We start from the raw sequence: 15,283 nt of genomic DNA, 5'->3' as shown, positions 1-15,283 counted from the left end.
TAGGGTTTCTAGAATTAATGAAAGCTGTAAAGGGGGTGTCAAGCCTATAAAAGGAATAATTTAGGGCACACCTCCTAAGACGGACATACTCATTAATTCAGAGAGAATATTTGTGAGTGTGACGACCGTCCTAGAATCGTACGGATATAACTTTCCCAACAAGAAGCCGTAAATCGATTATCGTTTGTATGATTTATATTATATGAATAGAAATCTTTTGAGTGAATCTTGTGTGTTAGTTACCTTTGATTAATTATTCAGCAACCAAATCATTTGTTATTGATTCCGCCTTTATCAAACGGGTTTCTTTCTAAATATAGCAACCCGTTATTAACTCTCTTGTCAACACATTATTGTGTGAGTTATGACTTGATTCGTTTAAGATCTACCTACAATCGGGGACCTGACAAGTGGTATCAGAGTTGTGTCACTGCTATTTTAGTAAGAAATTTGTTGCTGATTGAAGATCTCAAGAACAATGACGTAGGTAAAGCACTGTTCCATTGGAGAGTGACGTTAGCTGCTCTGTTTTCTTCATTTCTATCCAGATCTACAACTTTTCGGTGTTTTCTTTTCCTTATTTCGATTAAAGTTTGAATATTTACTTCTAAATCTTGTTCTAATCGCACTAGATTCATCAGATCTGAAAAACCGGTTTTCAGATCTGATTGTTTTTAAAACCTTTTTTATTAACTGTTTTTGATTTTCAAAATGTCTGGTTACGAAGAACAAGAGATGTCTACTAATAAGATTCCAAGCCTTTATGGACAGGAAAATTTTACAAAATGGAAGGTCTTATTTGAAGCAGCTGTTTGTTATAATGACGTGGATATGTGGAACTCCATCAAGAATGGTCCACAAGACACTACTGAGGGTGCAAATCCAGCTGCAATTACATCTGTACATGAAAGACTGAGGAAGGTGGATGACAGGGCCTTAGCCATGATAAAGCTAGGACTGTCTTGGGAAATACTGACCAAGGTTGCACATCATCCTACCGCAAAGGAAATGTATGATGCAATTCTTGAGATGTTTGAGGGAAACACTGAGTTGAAGAACATCAAAAAGCAAAGGCTCAAACAACAGTTGGAGATGTTTAAGTATAAGGATGGAGAGAGATTGAAGTCAATTCTAGAAAGATTTTTAGCAATTGTGAGTGAGCTAAGAACAACTGAGTATGTCATGACTGATTATGACTTGAATACCAAGCTGCTCAACTCAATGCCTAAGGAATGGTACACTGCCTGCAAATTCATCCTTCAAAAGCCCAATTTTAATGATTTGAAAGTGGATGATATAGTGTGCTTCCTTCAGGATGTAGAAATAAAAATGATTGAAAATGAGATGATCAAAGAAGAGAAGCCATGTTTCCAGGTCACCAATGCTCTCATTGCACCTATGGGCAACTTGTCAACCAAAAACCAACAACAGATTCCCATCATAGAGGAACTAGTTGAGCATGGTGTTGATATACAAAAATATTTTGTTGGTGGTAGCACAAGTCACCATGGTAACCAGCAAAGGTTCAATGTCCAATTGAATGATGATACTGATACTGCCTCAATGGCAAGTGGGCATGTACCTTACACTGGTGGTGGAAATAGCCAAGGAAGTGAAACACAGGCTTTGTTCTCCATGTTTACAGAATCATACAACGCTTTTGTAGCAAAGAATCTGATTCATACCAGTATCATCCAGGATGACCTTGAGCAGATAGATGCTGATGATTTGGAGGACATGGATTTGAAATGGCAAGCAGCCATGTTAGCTCTTAGAAGCAAGAGGCTATATAACAGGACTGGTAGATCACTTCTATCAGGGCCTAATGAAAGAATTGGTTTTGATAAGTTAAAAACCATTTGCTATAACAGCCAACAGCCTGGTCATTTTGCCAGAGAATGTAATATGCCAAGAAACTTTCAGATGAACCAATTCCAAATCCAGCCAAGAAACCAGCAGCATCAATATCAACAGAACCGGCAGAGAACCAACAATCCCAACAAAAACAACTTCAACAATAATAACTATAATCCCAACTTCAACAACTTCCAGCCTCAAATGAACAATCATCATCAAGTTGGACCACAAAATCAAGGTTTTCAAAGAAACAACAACCAAAACCTTCAAACAGTTCCAAATAACTCAGTCCCAACCAACCAAAATCAACCCAGAAATCAGGGAAATGTGGTTGTAACTACACAACATGAGGGTAATTTTGGCTGGAGAAATCATGAAGAAGATAATGCAGATGACATCAAGAGAGCAAATGTAGCATTTATGGCCTTGATTGAGAAAGAAGCTGGATCATCATCTCAGGTACACTCTGATCCTACTATTGATTTAAATGAAATTATCAATGATTTAAAAGCAAAAGTAGGAAAGCTGGAAAGTGAGATGATCAGTGAAGAAAGGTTGAAAAGTTTGGAAGAAGACTGTGTAAGTAGCTACAGAGCACATAAAAGGTATACCACTGAGATTGAAGGGTTGAAGAAAATGATTGTTGAAGAAAAGATGCAGAACACAAAGCTGCATGTTGAAAATGAATTCTTGAAGAACTTGGTCTCCACAGGAAACATCTGGGGTATTCTAAACCAAGTAAAAGAGGAAGAAAAATACAAAGAAGTACCACCACCATTCAACAACAACTTTATGCCAAAAGTTGATAAAGAGAAAAGAGATGCATATCTACAACAATTCAGAGATGTCTTTCAAGACAAAGAAGAGTTTGTTGATTTGTATAAAAATGTTGAGGTGAATGAGAAAGGAGAATTTGTGATAAAGGAAGAAGTGGAAGAAGATAAGTCAATTGGAGTTCAAGTCTCTGAGGATGACTTTGATTCTGTTGATCTGAATCAAGATGATTTAAGTGATTTGAGTGATCAAATCACTGATGAAGAGATTAAAGTTGCTGAAAGAGGAAGAAGATACAAGAAACCATAATCAATTGAAAAGCTACCACAACTTCCACTAGTGACACCCAAGATGTAGAAAATGAATGAAAGACTTAGAAGAGAACATATATATTTTGATATATGTGAGAGAAAGAAGGTAAGCTACAATGCAGTCAGGCCACCAAGCAAGGATGTATTGGAGAGGATAAGTAAAAACAAAAAGAAAAGAGACAATGACGAAGTTAATGTTGAGAACTTTATTCCAGTTTACCCTGTTTTCTCTAGTCATGAGGTGTTTGACATTGAGGAGGTGGAAACCATGGAAGAATATGAGAAGAGGCAGTCAAGACATAGAGAAAGTCAAGATGAAGAACCATTGAATATGCAGAAAATTGTGTTTGTAAAGAGAAAGACTGAAATACAAGACATCAAGATTGAGGGATTTGTTCCTTTCTCAATTGATTTTGATAGTATAAAAAATCATAAGACATTTGGAGTCAAAGCACCTAGAGTAAGTGAAAGGTTCAAAAAGGGAAGTGATCATGAGAAATACAAAGGAAAAGTTTGGTGCAAGAAATGTGATGAGTATGGTTATCACACAGATTCTTACAATGAGAGACTCAAATTCAAGCCTTTTTATGTCCCATATGAGACAAAGTATGGACAAGACTTTGTTCTGTACAAGCAAAGTATGATGAATACCTGGGAAAGGGAAATGTGTGTGAAAAGGAGGTATTGAATGAAGATAGTTTGAAACCATCAGTAAATACCAAGAGAGAAAAGAAGACTGATGAAGAAACCAAGAAACATGTGGCTGAAAAAGCTGAAAGGAGCAGATCTCCTAAGAAGCATGGGAAAGTTGTCAAAAAGAACTTTCAACCCTCGAGAATCATTCCTAAAAAGGATACACAATCAGTCAAATCTGATAGCTCTCAAGGATCACCAAGCAGTGAGAAGACAAAAATCAGAGGTTTCTTTCCTAGAAAGAAACCAACTGAACTTACTGGTGATGAGAAGTTTTTATTGAAACATGGTTATGAACCTGAAGGATTCCTTTGGAAACCTAAGGTTGAGGCTAAGGTGGATACAATTGCTGATGTAAGAGATTACTCAGAAAAGAAAGACTATGTGGTACAAGAGTATGACACTGCACCAGAAGAATGCCAGAACTCAACCTCACTTGTTAAAACTCCAAGAGAGTGTGGATATGAAACTGATAATTCAGAAAATATTGAAGTCACTCATGAAGGTCCTGAACCAACAACACTCATTTCCAATGATGCCACTGAAACTAAATCTGATGATCTGCAAGTTGAGATAGCTTGCACTTCATCACTCAACTAATCAAATTCTTTCTTTTGTGCAGGAACAGTCCACTCCTCTGAATGAAATATGATACATGGATAGTGGATGTTCTAGGCACATGACTTGTGACAGAAGGTCACTTGTTAATTATGAAGAAAAGTTTGAAGGTCATGTGGCATTTGGGAGTGATGAGAATGGTGGAAAGATAGTTAGAATGGGAATTTTAACAAATGGGAAGGTTTAATTTGATAATGTGTTTCATGTTGAAGGTCTACAGTATAATCTGCTAAGCATATCACAAATGTATGATAAGGGGTACAAAGTTGGTTTTGATGACTCACACTGCTTCATCTTAAAACCTGAATTTGTAATCACACCTGAAATGATTATGATGATGGCTCCAAGAAATGGCAACTTATATGAGCTCAGTATGAAGGAAGCTGTTTCAAGGGGTGGCACATGTTTTGTGTTGAGTCAAACAATTGACCTAAGGGGGAGATTGTTGAGTCAAAGATTTGACCAGAATGAAGTATATGGAAGATTGGAATCTTCTCAACCTCCTCAGAATTCGCTAAGTATGGATCCGGGCACACCTTAGACATCCGAGCAAGGTTTTACTTAGCCGGGTATGATATTTTGTCTATCGGGCAAGGTTTACTTCAAGTAGTCTTCTTGAGTGGTTATCCGAGCAAGGTTTGCAAATTAGTGTATTGCCTAGCAAGGCTCACTAGTTTATGTAAATCCGGGCAAGGTTCACTTTATCAAGCAAGTCTGTTCTTCAGAGCCAAGTATATTACTCTTCCGAGTAAGGTTTGGTTAATGTCCAAGAAGCCAAGTGATTGGAAGACCGGGCAAGGTATTCATTAATAAGTATGGTCCAAGTATACTTGATGATCTAAAGGAATATCTCTAAGTAATATCGGGCAAGGTTCAGCTCTAGCAAGGAACAGTACTCCCGAGTACACTTTGCTAATAAGTTATTTATAGCAAAGAGCTGAAATGGATCATTGAAGAACAAGGTTGCCCGTAAGGATTTGTCGGGCAGAGTTTGACAAAACCAAGAAGACTGAAGTCTACCCGGTGAGTATTTTACTTGGTAAAATACTCATCAAGTAAAGTCTACCCGGAAACTGATTTCGAGCACACTTCTATGTAACCAAGTCCAAAGGATGGTAGAGTACAAAGCGTACTCGGAGAATGATGAATGTTGTAAAGCCTACCCGGAAGACTTGTTTTACACTTAGTTTATTTTGAATATGTAATTTGGATATGTACGTTGTATTTAGGGTTTCTAGAAAGAATGACAGCTGTCATAGGGTGGCAGGACTATAAATAGAATGTTTTAGGGCACGCCGCCCAAGACACACATAGACAGAGAAAGACACATTTATTGAGAGAATATCGTGTGACGGCTATCCTAGGATTCCTAAAACCCTAAATCGATTATCCACTTTGTATGATGAAAATTATATAGATGGAAATCTTTTGAGTGAATCCTGTGTGTGCTTTCTACCTTTGATTATTCATAGCAACCGTATGTTTGTTATTGATTTCGCCTTTAACAAATGGATATCTTTCTAAATATAGCAATCCATCATTAACTCTCTTGTCGGCACATTAATCTGTGTGAGTTATGACATGATAAAGTAAGATCCAGCTGAAATCGAGGGACCAGGCATTTTGTTTCCAAAGCCACTGAAATTGAGTCAAAAATGTGGCATAGGAAATTGTGTCATGTGAATCTGAAAAATATGAATAGACTTGTCAAAGGTGAGCATGTAATTGGATTACCTACAAGAGAGTTCAAATTGGAAGATCATTGTAGTTCATGCCAGAAAGGCAAGCAACACAAATCCTCTCATAAGACAAAGCTCATCTATTCAATTGATCAAGTACTTGAATTACTTCACATGGATCTTTTTGGTCCTGTGAGTGTGCCAAGTATAGGGAAGAAAAGATATTGTCTTGTGATCATTGATGACTACTCAAGATATACTTGGGTTTATTTCCTAAGTACAAAGGATGAGACTGCAGATTTGATTAAGAGCTGTGTGACAATGATTGAGAAAAAAATGAGTAAGAAGGTTAAAATGATGAGAAGTGATAATGGTACAGAGTTCAAAAATGGAGTTATGGAAGAATTTTGTGCAGGAAAGGGCAATTCTCTGCTCCTAGAACTCCTGAACAAAATGGTGTTGCAGAAAGAAGAAACAGGAAACTTATTGAAACTGCAAGAACCATGTTAGCAGATCCTAATCTACCAGTTACATTTTGGGCATAAGCCATAAATACTGCCTGCTATGTTCAAAATAGGGTACTTGTCAACAAAAGGCATAACAAGACACCATATGAAATATTCTTTAATAGAAAGCCTTATATCAAGTTTTTCAAGCCTTTTGGATGCAAATGTTTTCTTCTAAACACCAGGGATTACTTGAACAAGTTTCAAACAAAATCCTTGGACTGTTTCTTTGTTGGATATTCTACACACTCAAAAGCATACAGAGTATATGTGAAAGAACATTTGAGTGTTATTGAATCATCTGACATCATCTTTAATGAGAATCATTTCAACACAGTTGATGGTGCAGCATGGCTGTTTGATCACGAGAAATTGATAAGGTCTTTCAAGATTTATCCTGAAGACTTTGATGACTCATTCTACAAGACCAGTGTGTTTGAATAGAAAAAGAAGAAAACATTGGACTTAGAAGAGATGTGGAAGAAGGTTGCTAGTAAAGAAAAGGAGTATACATTTGTAAAGGATCCCTCAAGTGATATTGTTGAACAAGTTCAAGACAATAATCAAGAGAACAATCACAGTCCAGAACAAGATCATGTAGATTTCAATCAAGACAATGAAGAAGTGAATGATGATCAAGTTCAGACTGAGGGAAACCCAAGCAACCAAACAAATGAAGAAGAAGCTATAACTACAGCAAGATTTCAAGATCTGTTTGAAAGATTGAATATGGAAAACAATGGTGCATCCACTTCAAGACAGAACAATGAAGAAGCACCAGAGTTTCATGATGCAGAAACTGAATTGATCATTGATGAACCAGAACTCAATGAACCAAATCTTGACACAACTGTGTCTGCTGATATGATAGTCCAAACTCCTTATGTTGAAAAGAATCATCCCTCTGAAAACATTATTGGAAATATACATGAAAGAGTCACAAGAAGTCATTCTGAAATTGCAAACATCTGTTTATACTCCTGCTTTCTATCCCAAATAGAACCAAAGAACATTGTTCAAGCACTAAAGGACAATAGTTGGGTGGAAGCAATGTAGGAGGAATTGGCACAGTTCAGAGATCTACATGTTTTGGATCTTGTTGATAGGCCAAGAAACAGGTCTGCAATTGGCACAAAATGGGTTTTTAGAAACAAAAGGGATTAGAGGGGTTTGGTGATTAAGAATAAAGCTAGGCTTGTGGCACTAGGATGCCTTCAAGAAGAAGGAATAGACTTTGATGAAGTCTTTGCACCTGTTGCAAGACTTGAGGCTATCAGGATATTCTTGCATATGCTGCCTCAAAGAACATTAAGGTTTTCCAGCTTGATGTAAAGTCTGCATTCCTGAATGGCAAGATTGATGAAGAGGTGTATGTTGCTCAACCTCCAGGTTTTGAGGATCCAATGTATCCAAACAGGGTGTATAAAAGCAAAATAAAGCCCTATATGGATTGCATCAAGCTCCTAGAGCTTGGTATGATGAGCTGTCAAATCATCTTCTTGAAAATGGTTTTCAAAGGGGAGCCATAACAAGACACTCTTCTACAAAAGAAAGGGATCAGATTTACTGCTGTTACAAGTCTATGTGGATGATATCATCTTTGGATCAACAAATGAACAAATATGTATGGAGTTTGAAGGGTTAATGAAATCCAAATACAGCATGAGCTCTATGGGAGAAATGAGCTTCTTTCTTGGACTGCAAGTTCAACAGAAAGCTGAGGGGATTTTCATTTACCAAACTAAATACGTGCAGTACATTTTGAATAAGTTCAAATGTCATGAATTCAAAACAGCTTCAACTCCAATGTACACAAAAGAAAAGATGATTTCTGATGAAAAGGGGGAGCCTGTGGATGAGCACAAATATAGAGCCAAATTGGATCCCTGATGTACCTAACTGCTACAATACCTGACATTATGTATGTTGTATGTGTCTGTGCAAGATTCCAATCAAGTCCAAAAGTCTCCCATATGAATTCTATCAAGAGAATTTTTAGATACTTGAAGGGAAGACCAGACTTATAAATTTGGTATCCAAAAAACCAATCTTTTGATCTGATTGCCTACACAGAAAGTGATTATGATGGGTGTAACATGAGCAGAAAGTCAACCTCAGGTGGATGTCAATTTTTGGGTGACAGGCTAGTGTCATGGCAATGCAAGAAGCAGACTACTGTCTCAATCTCAACTGCAGAAGCTGAATACATTGCTGCATCTGCTTGCTGTGCACAAGTTCTCTGGATTCAGAACCAAATGTTGGACTATGGTTTGAATTTTCTGAATACCCCTATTCTTATTGATAATATTGTGCATATTTTACTGTTAAGAATCCAGTTCAACATTCTAAGACTAAGCACATTGAAATCAGACATCACTTCATAAGAGATTGCAGTGAAAAAGGTTTGATCGAAATGCAAAGAGTTGATACAAGTGATAATTTGGCAGACCTATTCACCAAACCATTGATAGAACCAGGTTCAACTTTCTTCTGAAAGCCCTGGGAATGATCAACTCTGATGAGGTCTGATTGATGATATGTGCCTAGTGGTGTGCCTCTACGTGCTAACTGATTATATTGTTAGACGTCCCACAAATTGAATGTTGTGTAAATGTGCATGATTATGATACTTGTTATTATTGATTGATATGTGCTTTAACTGTCTATGAGTGCAAAAGTTTGGTATAATTGAAGTTTATGCATGTTTATCAGTTGATGTGTGTATGTGATGTTATAATGAGTGCTTTTGTTTTGAATTACTTGTTAGTGTAAGCTTATCTGACATCACTGCTTAATTGCTTGATTATGTGTATTATCTAATCATTTGATGTAATTAGGATAGGCTAGACATTGAATGTTAGTAATGTCTGCTTGTCTTGATGATGTTATGTTTGATTAAGATTTGATTATGTTACAACTGTTTGTGTCAAAATGAGTTTATGTCAAAATTAAATGATCAAATATATTTTCAAATGAATTTTGCATAATCACTTTATTTTGGTCAAAACATGAGCAAGTTGTTAATTGTGCAGAGATATGATAAGACTATTCAGTTCAAGCTTTATAGAAGCTTAAAAGAAGGATTTTTAATGAGAAGTCTCAAGTAGTTATTCTTGCTGAAAATTATGTTATTTGCCCAGTTGGAAGGACATACACTTGTGTATGTTTGGTCCTATAATATGTATAGATTTAAAGGATAGCCATTAACCTGAAAACTGAAAGCATTTGGGGCAATTATAACTTATTTCCTATTCCTTCACTTAAAACTATGTCAATAACTCTGACTTTTAAAGGACATATATTCACATGTATGTTTGGTCCTGTTGACCACTTGTGGTCAAACATGATAGCCATTTACCTGCCAATAAAGAGAGATTGGGGTGATTGAATATTAAACTGAAATTTATATGGGAAAGCCAATCATATGGATTTAATAGGCTGAAAGAACACTTAGTATAGTCATTAACATGTATGGTTGCTTTCTCATGATGTGTAAATTCTAAGGTGATATAAACATAATGAATATGCTAATCTTTATGTGGAGATACATAGTTGTCTTTGCATGTCTCAAGATAAATCTCACCAAATGATAGGCAGAAAAGTGACTACCCAGTCATACAAAAGCCTGTTGTTATTTGGTCAACCCAAAAATGAAACATTTTTGAATATGACAAATAACATGCTTAAAAAAATTTTGAGAAAATATCAAAAAAAAGGGGAAGAATAAATCAACCAAAAGTTGATAAGTGTTTTAAATATTTTATCAAACAAAGAGGGTTACAACTAGAACTACAAAGATCTTGACAAATCTGTCTCATCTTGAATGAAAGGCCTATTATTTAAACAGTAAGTCCAACATTCAACCTCTATATATCTTTGAAAATCAAAAATACAAAAAGATCCAATAAGTTCTGTCATACAAAAACAAATTTTGACTAAATACGAGAGGTTGGAGTCAAATTGGGGTGATCTAGGGAAAGCCAAATTAGCTTTGAGAAGAGATATGAGGCATCACAGCACAGTGTTGATGTATTATGCTACTTAAATGAATAAGTATTTTCGGGCAAGGTTTGATGTTTTATAACCTTTCCGAGCAAGCTTAGTCACTTTGGACTAAGTTTATGATTTTCGGGCATGCTTTGAAGTGTTTACACTTTCCGGGTAGAGTACACTTAACAGTACTAATTTTCCGAGCAAGCTTGAAGTCTTGACATGAATATGTGATCTAGCTAGCTTTTAACAAGGATTTCTTGTTCCGGGCAAGCTTTGCATCTTATATGCTAAATGAAATATCAAGAAAGCTTTGTGAAATAAGCCTTAGTACACCGAGCAAGCTTTTTGAACTTAAGTGATTAGTGTGAATATGGTTCTCTTTGAATTTAAAAGTGTTTCCGGGCAAACCTTGATTTCCCAGGCACACTTTATATTCCGGGCACACTTTGAATGTTCAACTGTTCCCTTAATATACCTTGGTAATTTCACTGATTTTCCGAGTACACTTTGTGCTATGAAATCTCTAGCACACTGTATTCTTTATCGGGCATACTTTCCTTCAAAGTATACTTGACTGATTACTTATAAATTGTAATTGACCGAGCAAGGTTTGCGATTAAGTGAATTAACTGAGTAAGGTAGGTAAATTAGATGTATATTATATGGGCATCTTAGTTGATTCCTAGTAAGGTTGCATGCTTAATGTTTAATACTTGATTTAGTTCTCAAGCAATCTTGTATTTCAAGTAAGCTTTCTTTATTTTAACTTATAATTTATACCAACCAATAACCGGGTAAGCTTTGAGTAAGTGGAGTATACCGAGTAGACTTTGCAAAAATTACACTGAAAAATTTGTGGGCAAGGTTTGCGAAACTTAATACTAAGAGTTGGTTGTTTTCAAATGTTTAAAATATTAAATGGATAAGGTTACTGTTTGACAGCTAATAACTTACAAAACGACAAAAAACATTTAAAACCCACTTTCAAAAGATATATAAGAAGGAGTGAGAGACGTTTTGTACATTATTTTCCCTCTCTCTCTTTCCTTCCACTGATTACTCTACGAAATATCTAACCGACTTATCGTATTCAATTTAATCCAAACCCTAACTTTACCAGCCCACTAATTCCGACTCGGTAAGCAATAATAACTTGTTTTCTGACCACAATTAGATGATTATGGGCTTTGATTATGTATTTGTTTTCTAACACTCTGTTTTGTGTGTAGGTTATTAATTTGTCGAAGATCAGGTTCTTAATGATATTTCTCTCTTTCTTCTTCAAATTTATAACTTGAAATTGCTTAAAGTAATGAACTTTAGGGCTAATTTCACTTTGAATATGCTTGATTGTACTTTTCAGATATGGTAGATGAAGAAAATGTTCCAAGATATTTTTTTGAGCAGAAGCACAACATGTGTTCCAAAAATCTAATTTGCCGGAATGATACGCTGCTTGAGAAGATCAAATATTCAGTTTGCACTGATAGCGAGTCCTACCATTTAATAGAACCATTCGTTAGATTTTTGGAACTCTACAACATTGATGGAAGATGCAAATGGCCGATGGATCGAAGCAACTGTTGCCAACCATGAAATACGAGTAGACGAGGCTGTGATTCGGAGACATCTACTGTTAAACGATGATAACCCTAATCCGATCCATCTTACAACTGCTCAACTGTACAAGATCTTTGTCAAACGTATGGGTTATCAGGGGAATACAAAAGATGCCCAATTGCAGAAGGTCATGTTTCCTACCATCTACAGATTGCTGATTCATCATATAATACAGGGGTTTGCCCCGAGGAAAGGGTCGTGGACTCTAATGAGCAGAGATCTGGCAAATGCCACAGTTTCTATATTATTTGACTATCCTTTCAACTTTTCACGGATGATCTTTGAAGGATTAGTGCAAAACATGGAGAAGCCGATCAAGCAGAAATTTTTGCTATATCCAAGATTCCTGCAAATTATTTTTAACCAAGAGTTGGAAAACCTACCAACTACAGGAATCACTCATGTACTGCAAAATCCTTATACTTTCAAAAGAATAGAGAATCTGGCTAGTACAAGCAGATTTAATCCAGAAGAAGTGTATGCAGATTTGCCGTGGTTAATGTTTGATGATGACTTGATCCCTCAATTAATACCACAACTGCATGTGTTATTATCTGAACCTGTAGGAGGTTGCTGGAGGGGATGGGGAGAATGATGGTGATGATGATAGTTCGGATGATGGAGTTAATGATAATGATGGGAATGATGATGTGTTTGCAAATTTGGAAGGAGGAAATGTCAATCTTGAGGTCGTTGCACAACCTCAGGGGGGCAGAAAATGTAGTACCTGAACAGCCACCTCAAACACCACCACATCAACCTTTACCCATTGACCAACCTATGCCAAAACCACTTGTGTCACCTCGACCACAAGACCAAACCACCCAATCCCCAACCCAAACCTTAACCTTAAGCCATCCTGAAACATTAACACAAACATCCCCACCACCACAAACACCACCAACCAACAGCCCAATCCAAACAGACCCATTCATTCCAAGCCCAACCCATACTCAATCACCACCCCAACCAATCACAACAACCCAACCTACCCCTACCCAAACTCAAACCCCACCTGAATCATCTACACCACCCACAATTACCATCACTCACACCAGTGAAAACATCTTTGAAGAAGCCAACACCACCAACCAAGACCAATCAGAACCTGAACCTTTCTCTATCTCACCACCACCAACCCCTCTTGCTGGAAACTATTTGTTTCAATGAAACTTGGATCTAATGGCTGAAAATGCAAGATTAAGGGAAAGAAATGAAGAGGTAACTATGGAGAATGTGCACTTACTAGATCAGTTGGCCCGGGCAATGTTGAAGATTCAAACCCTGGAGCAGGAGATTGAGAAGACCTCAGCTGCCCCAAAACAAGGGGAGAATATTAATGTGCCAACTGATGCTGAGGATGATGCAACAATGAAGGATGCAGGTGAGGAGAATGTTGATGGGTCGACATGTATTCTGAATGCTTATGATGAAGATGAGGAAAGTGAAGAGAGGAGGATGGAGGATGTAGAGTATGAGGCTGATTGATCTGGTGGAGGAGAACAAAACTATGATGCTAATGATGAAATCATGAATGTTGTGTGGAGAGAGGAGGATGATGAGATGAGAGATGAAGAGGAGACTGGGGATGGAATGGAGAAGTTAAATGATGAAGAGAATGTGAATAATGAAATGAACACTAATGGTTTAACTAACAATCATACTGAAACTCAAACTGAGATAACAATGAAGGGAATACTGCTACTGAGGAGCCAGTAATTACTGAAACTGAGAAACCTGAAAGCTACAAGAGGGTAGAGTATGATCCAGAGTTGGAAGCATTGGAAAAGGAGATTGATGACTATCAACAGTCTGAGGATAAGGAAGATGTACAGAAGAGACTAGAAAAAGGAAAGGCAAAATTATATGAAGAGGAGCCTGTTAAGGCTGATATTGTGAAAGAAAGGTTATTGGATGAGGAGGAAGAGGCTTCTACTGCGGCGAGGAGAGAGTTTGAAAGTGTAGTGAGAGAGACAAGGGAAAGGGAGATACTTGCCCAGATATAATCTCCTGAAGAATTAGCAGAGCAGGAAGCACTGATCAGTCAAGCCAATATTGCCAAGATGATAAATGAAGAAGAGGCTGATGATCAGATTGTTATTGAAGATTTTATCAATCTAAAAAGAGTTGAGGAAGTGGACAACTCTTTAGCCATGGTGGTCAGTATGTTTCAACCTCAAAGTCAACCATAAAAAGAATCAACTAAAATTGCTGAACCAACAAATATGAATACAGAGATTATGGTTGAAGAAGAGATTGGTGAATCTATTGCCTCAATGGCTGCCAAGAAATGGGTTGAACAAGTCAAAGAGGATATCAGGAGAAACCCAACTGATAGCTGTTCAGAAAGGGAACATGTGACTCAATCTCATGAAACAATTCATCAAAAGAAAGAAAGACTTTCCAATCTCTATGAACAATTTGCAGAGAAAGTCAAAAGGTTTGCTAAGACCTACATGAGAAGAAAAAGGGCACATGAACATTCAGAACAAGAAAGGTCTGCCAAAAAGGGAAAATGGGATTACAAGAACAAATATTTTGTAGAAACTCCTGATGAAGAAGCAAGTCCAATAAGGGCAATTCCCTTACAAACTTTAAGGCCAGAGGAACATGTGCAGGGAGTGCCAAATGTACCAATCCCTGAGAATCCAACTCCTGATGAACCCAAGATAGATGTTGTAAATGAAACAAATGAGGAGGATGATTCTGATGAAGATGAAAATGATGATGATGATGAAGATAATCAGGGAAAAGTTGATGAAACTGCTAATGTTGTGTCCCAACAAGTCACAATGACTGATGAACAAAGGGCAAACATTGAGCAGAGTATGTTGGATGCTAAAAAGAAAAATCCTTTGGTTGTGAAACTGAGAAGCTTTGGTATAACCTTTGAAACCTTAGCTGATCTAAGTGATGATCAGTTGCAAAAAAGGTTGGATATGGAAAGAAATGAAATAAAAAAAAAGATTGAACAGAAGAATAGAGATGCCCAAAAATACAAAGAATATTTAAGGAAGCATGGGTACTTTGAAAAGGATCTGACTCACTTCAATGTTGACAAGTTGAGAGAAGCATATGAAGGAAAGAGGGAAGAGGTAAAGGATAAATTTGTTAAAGAAAATGAGGAAGCAGAAAAATTGGAAGCTTTGAAAGAAAATTTTGAAGGAAAATGTGGATATTTGTTAGAAAGAGGGATGAAGCCTAGCATGATTGACTGTTTAGAAAAGGATGC

The sequence above is a fragment of the Bidens hawaiensis genome, unplaced genomic scaffold (assembly GCF_021521415.1).
Source record: "Bidens hawaiensis isolate Kalapana, Puna unplaced genomic scaffold, B.hawaiensis_p1.1 tig00001758_1, whole genome shotgun sequence".
NCBI classification, from domain to species: Eukaryota; Viridiplantae; Streptophyta; class Magnoliopsida; order Asterales; family Asteraceae; genus Bidens; species Bidens hawaiensis.
The sequence above is the reverse complement of the archived record's forward strand: the minus strand, read 5'-3'. Positions refer to the sequence as shown.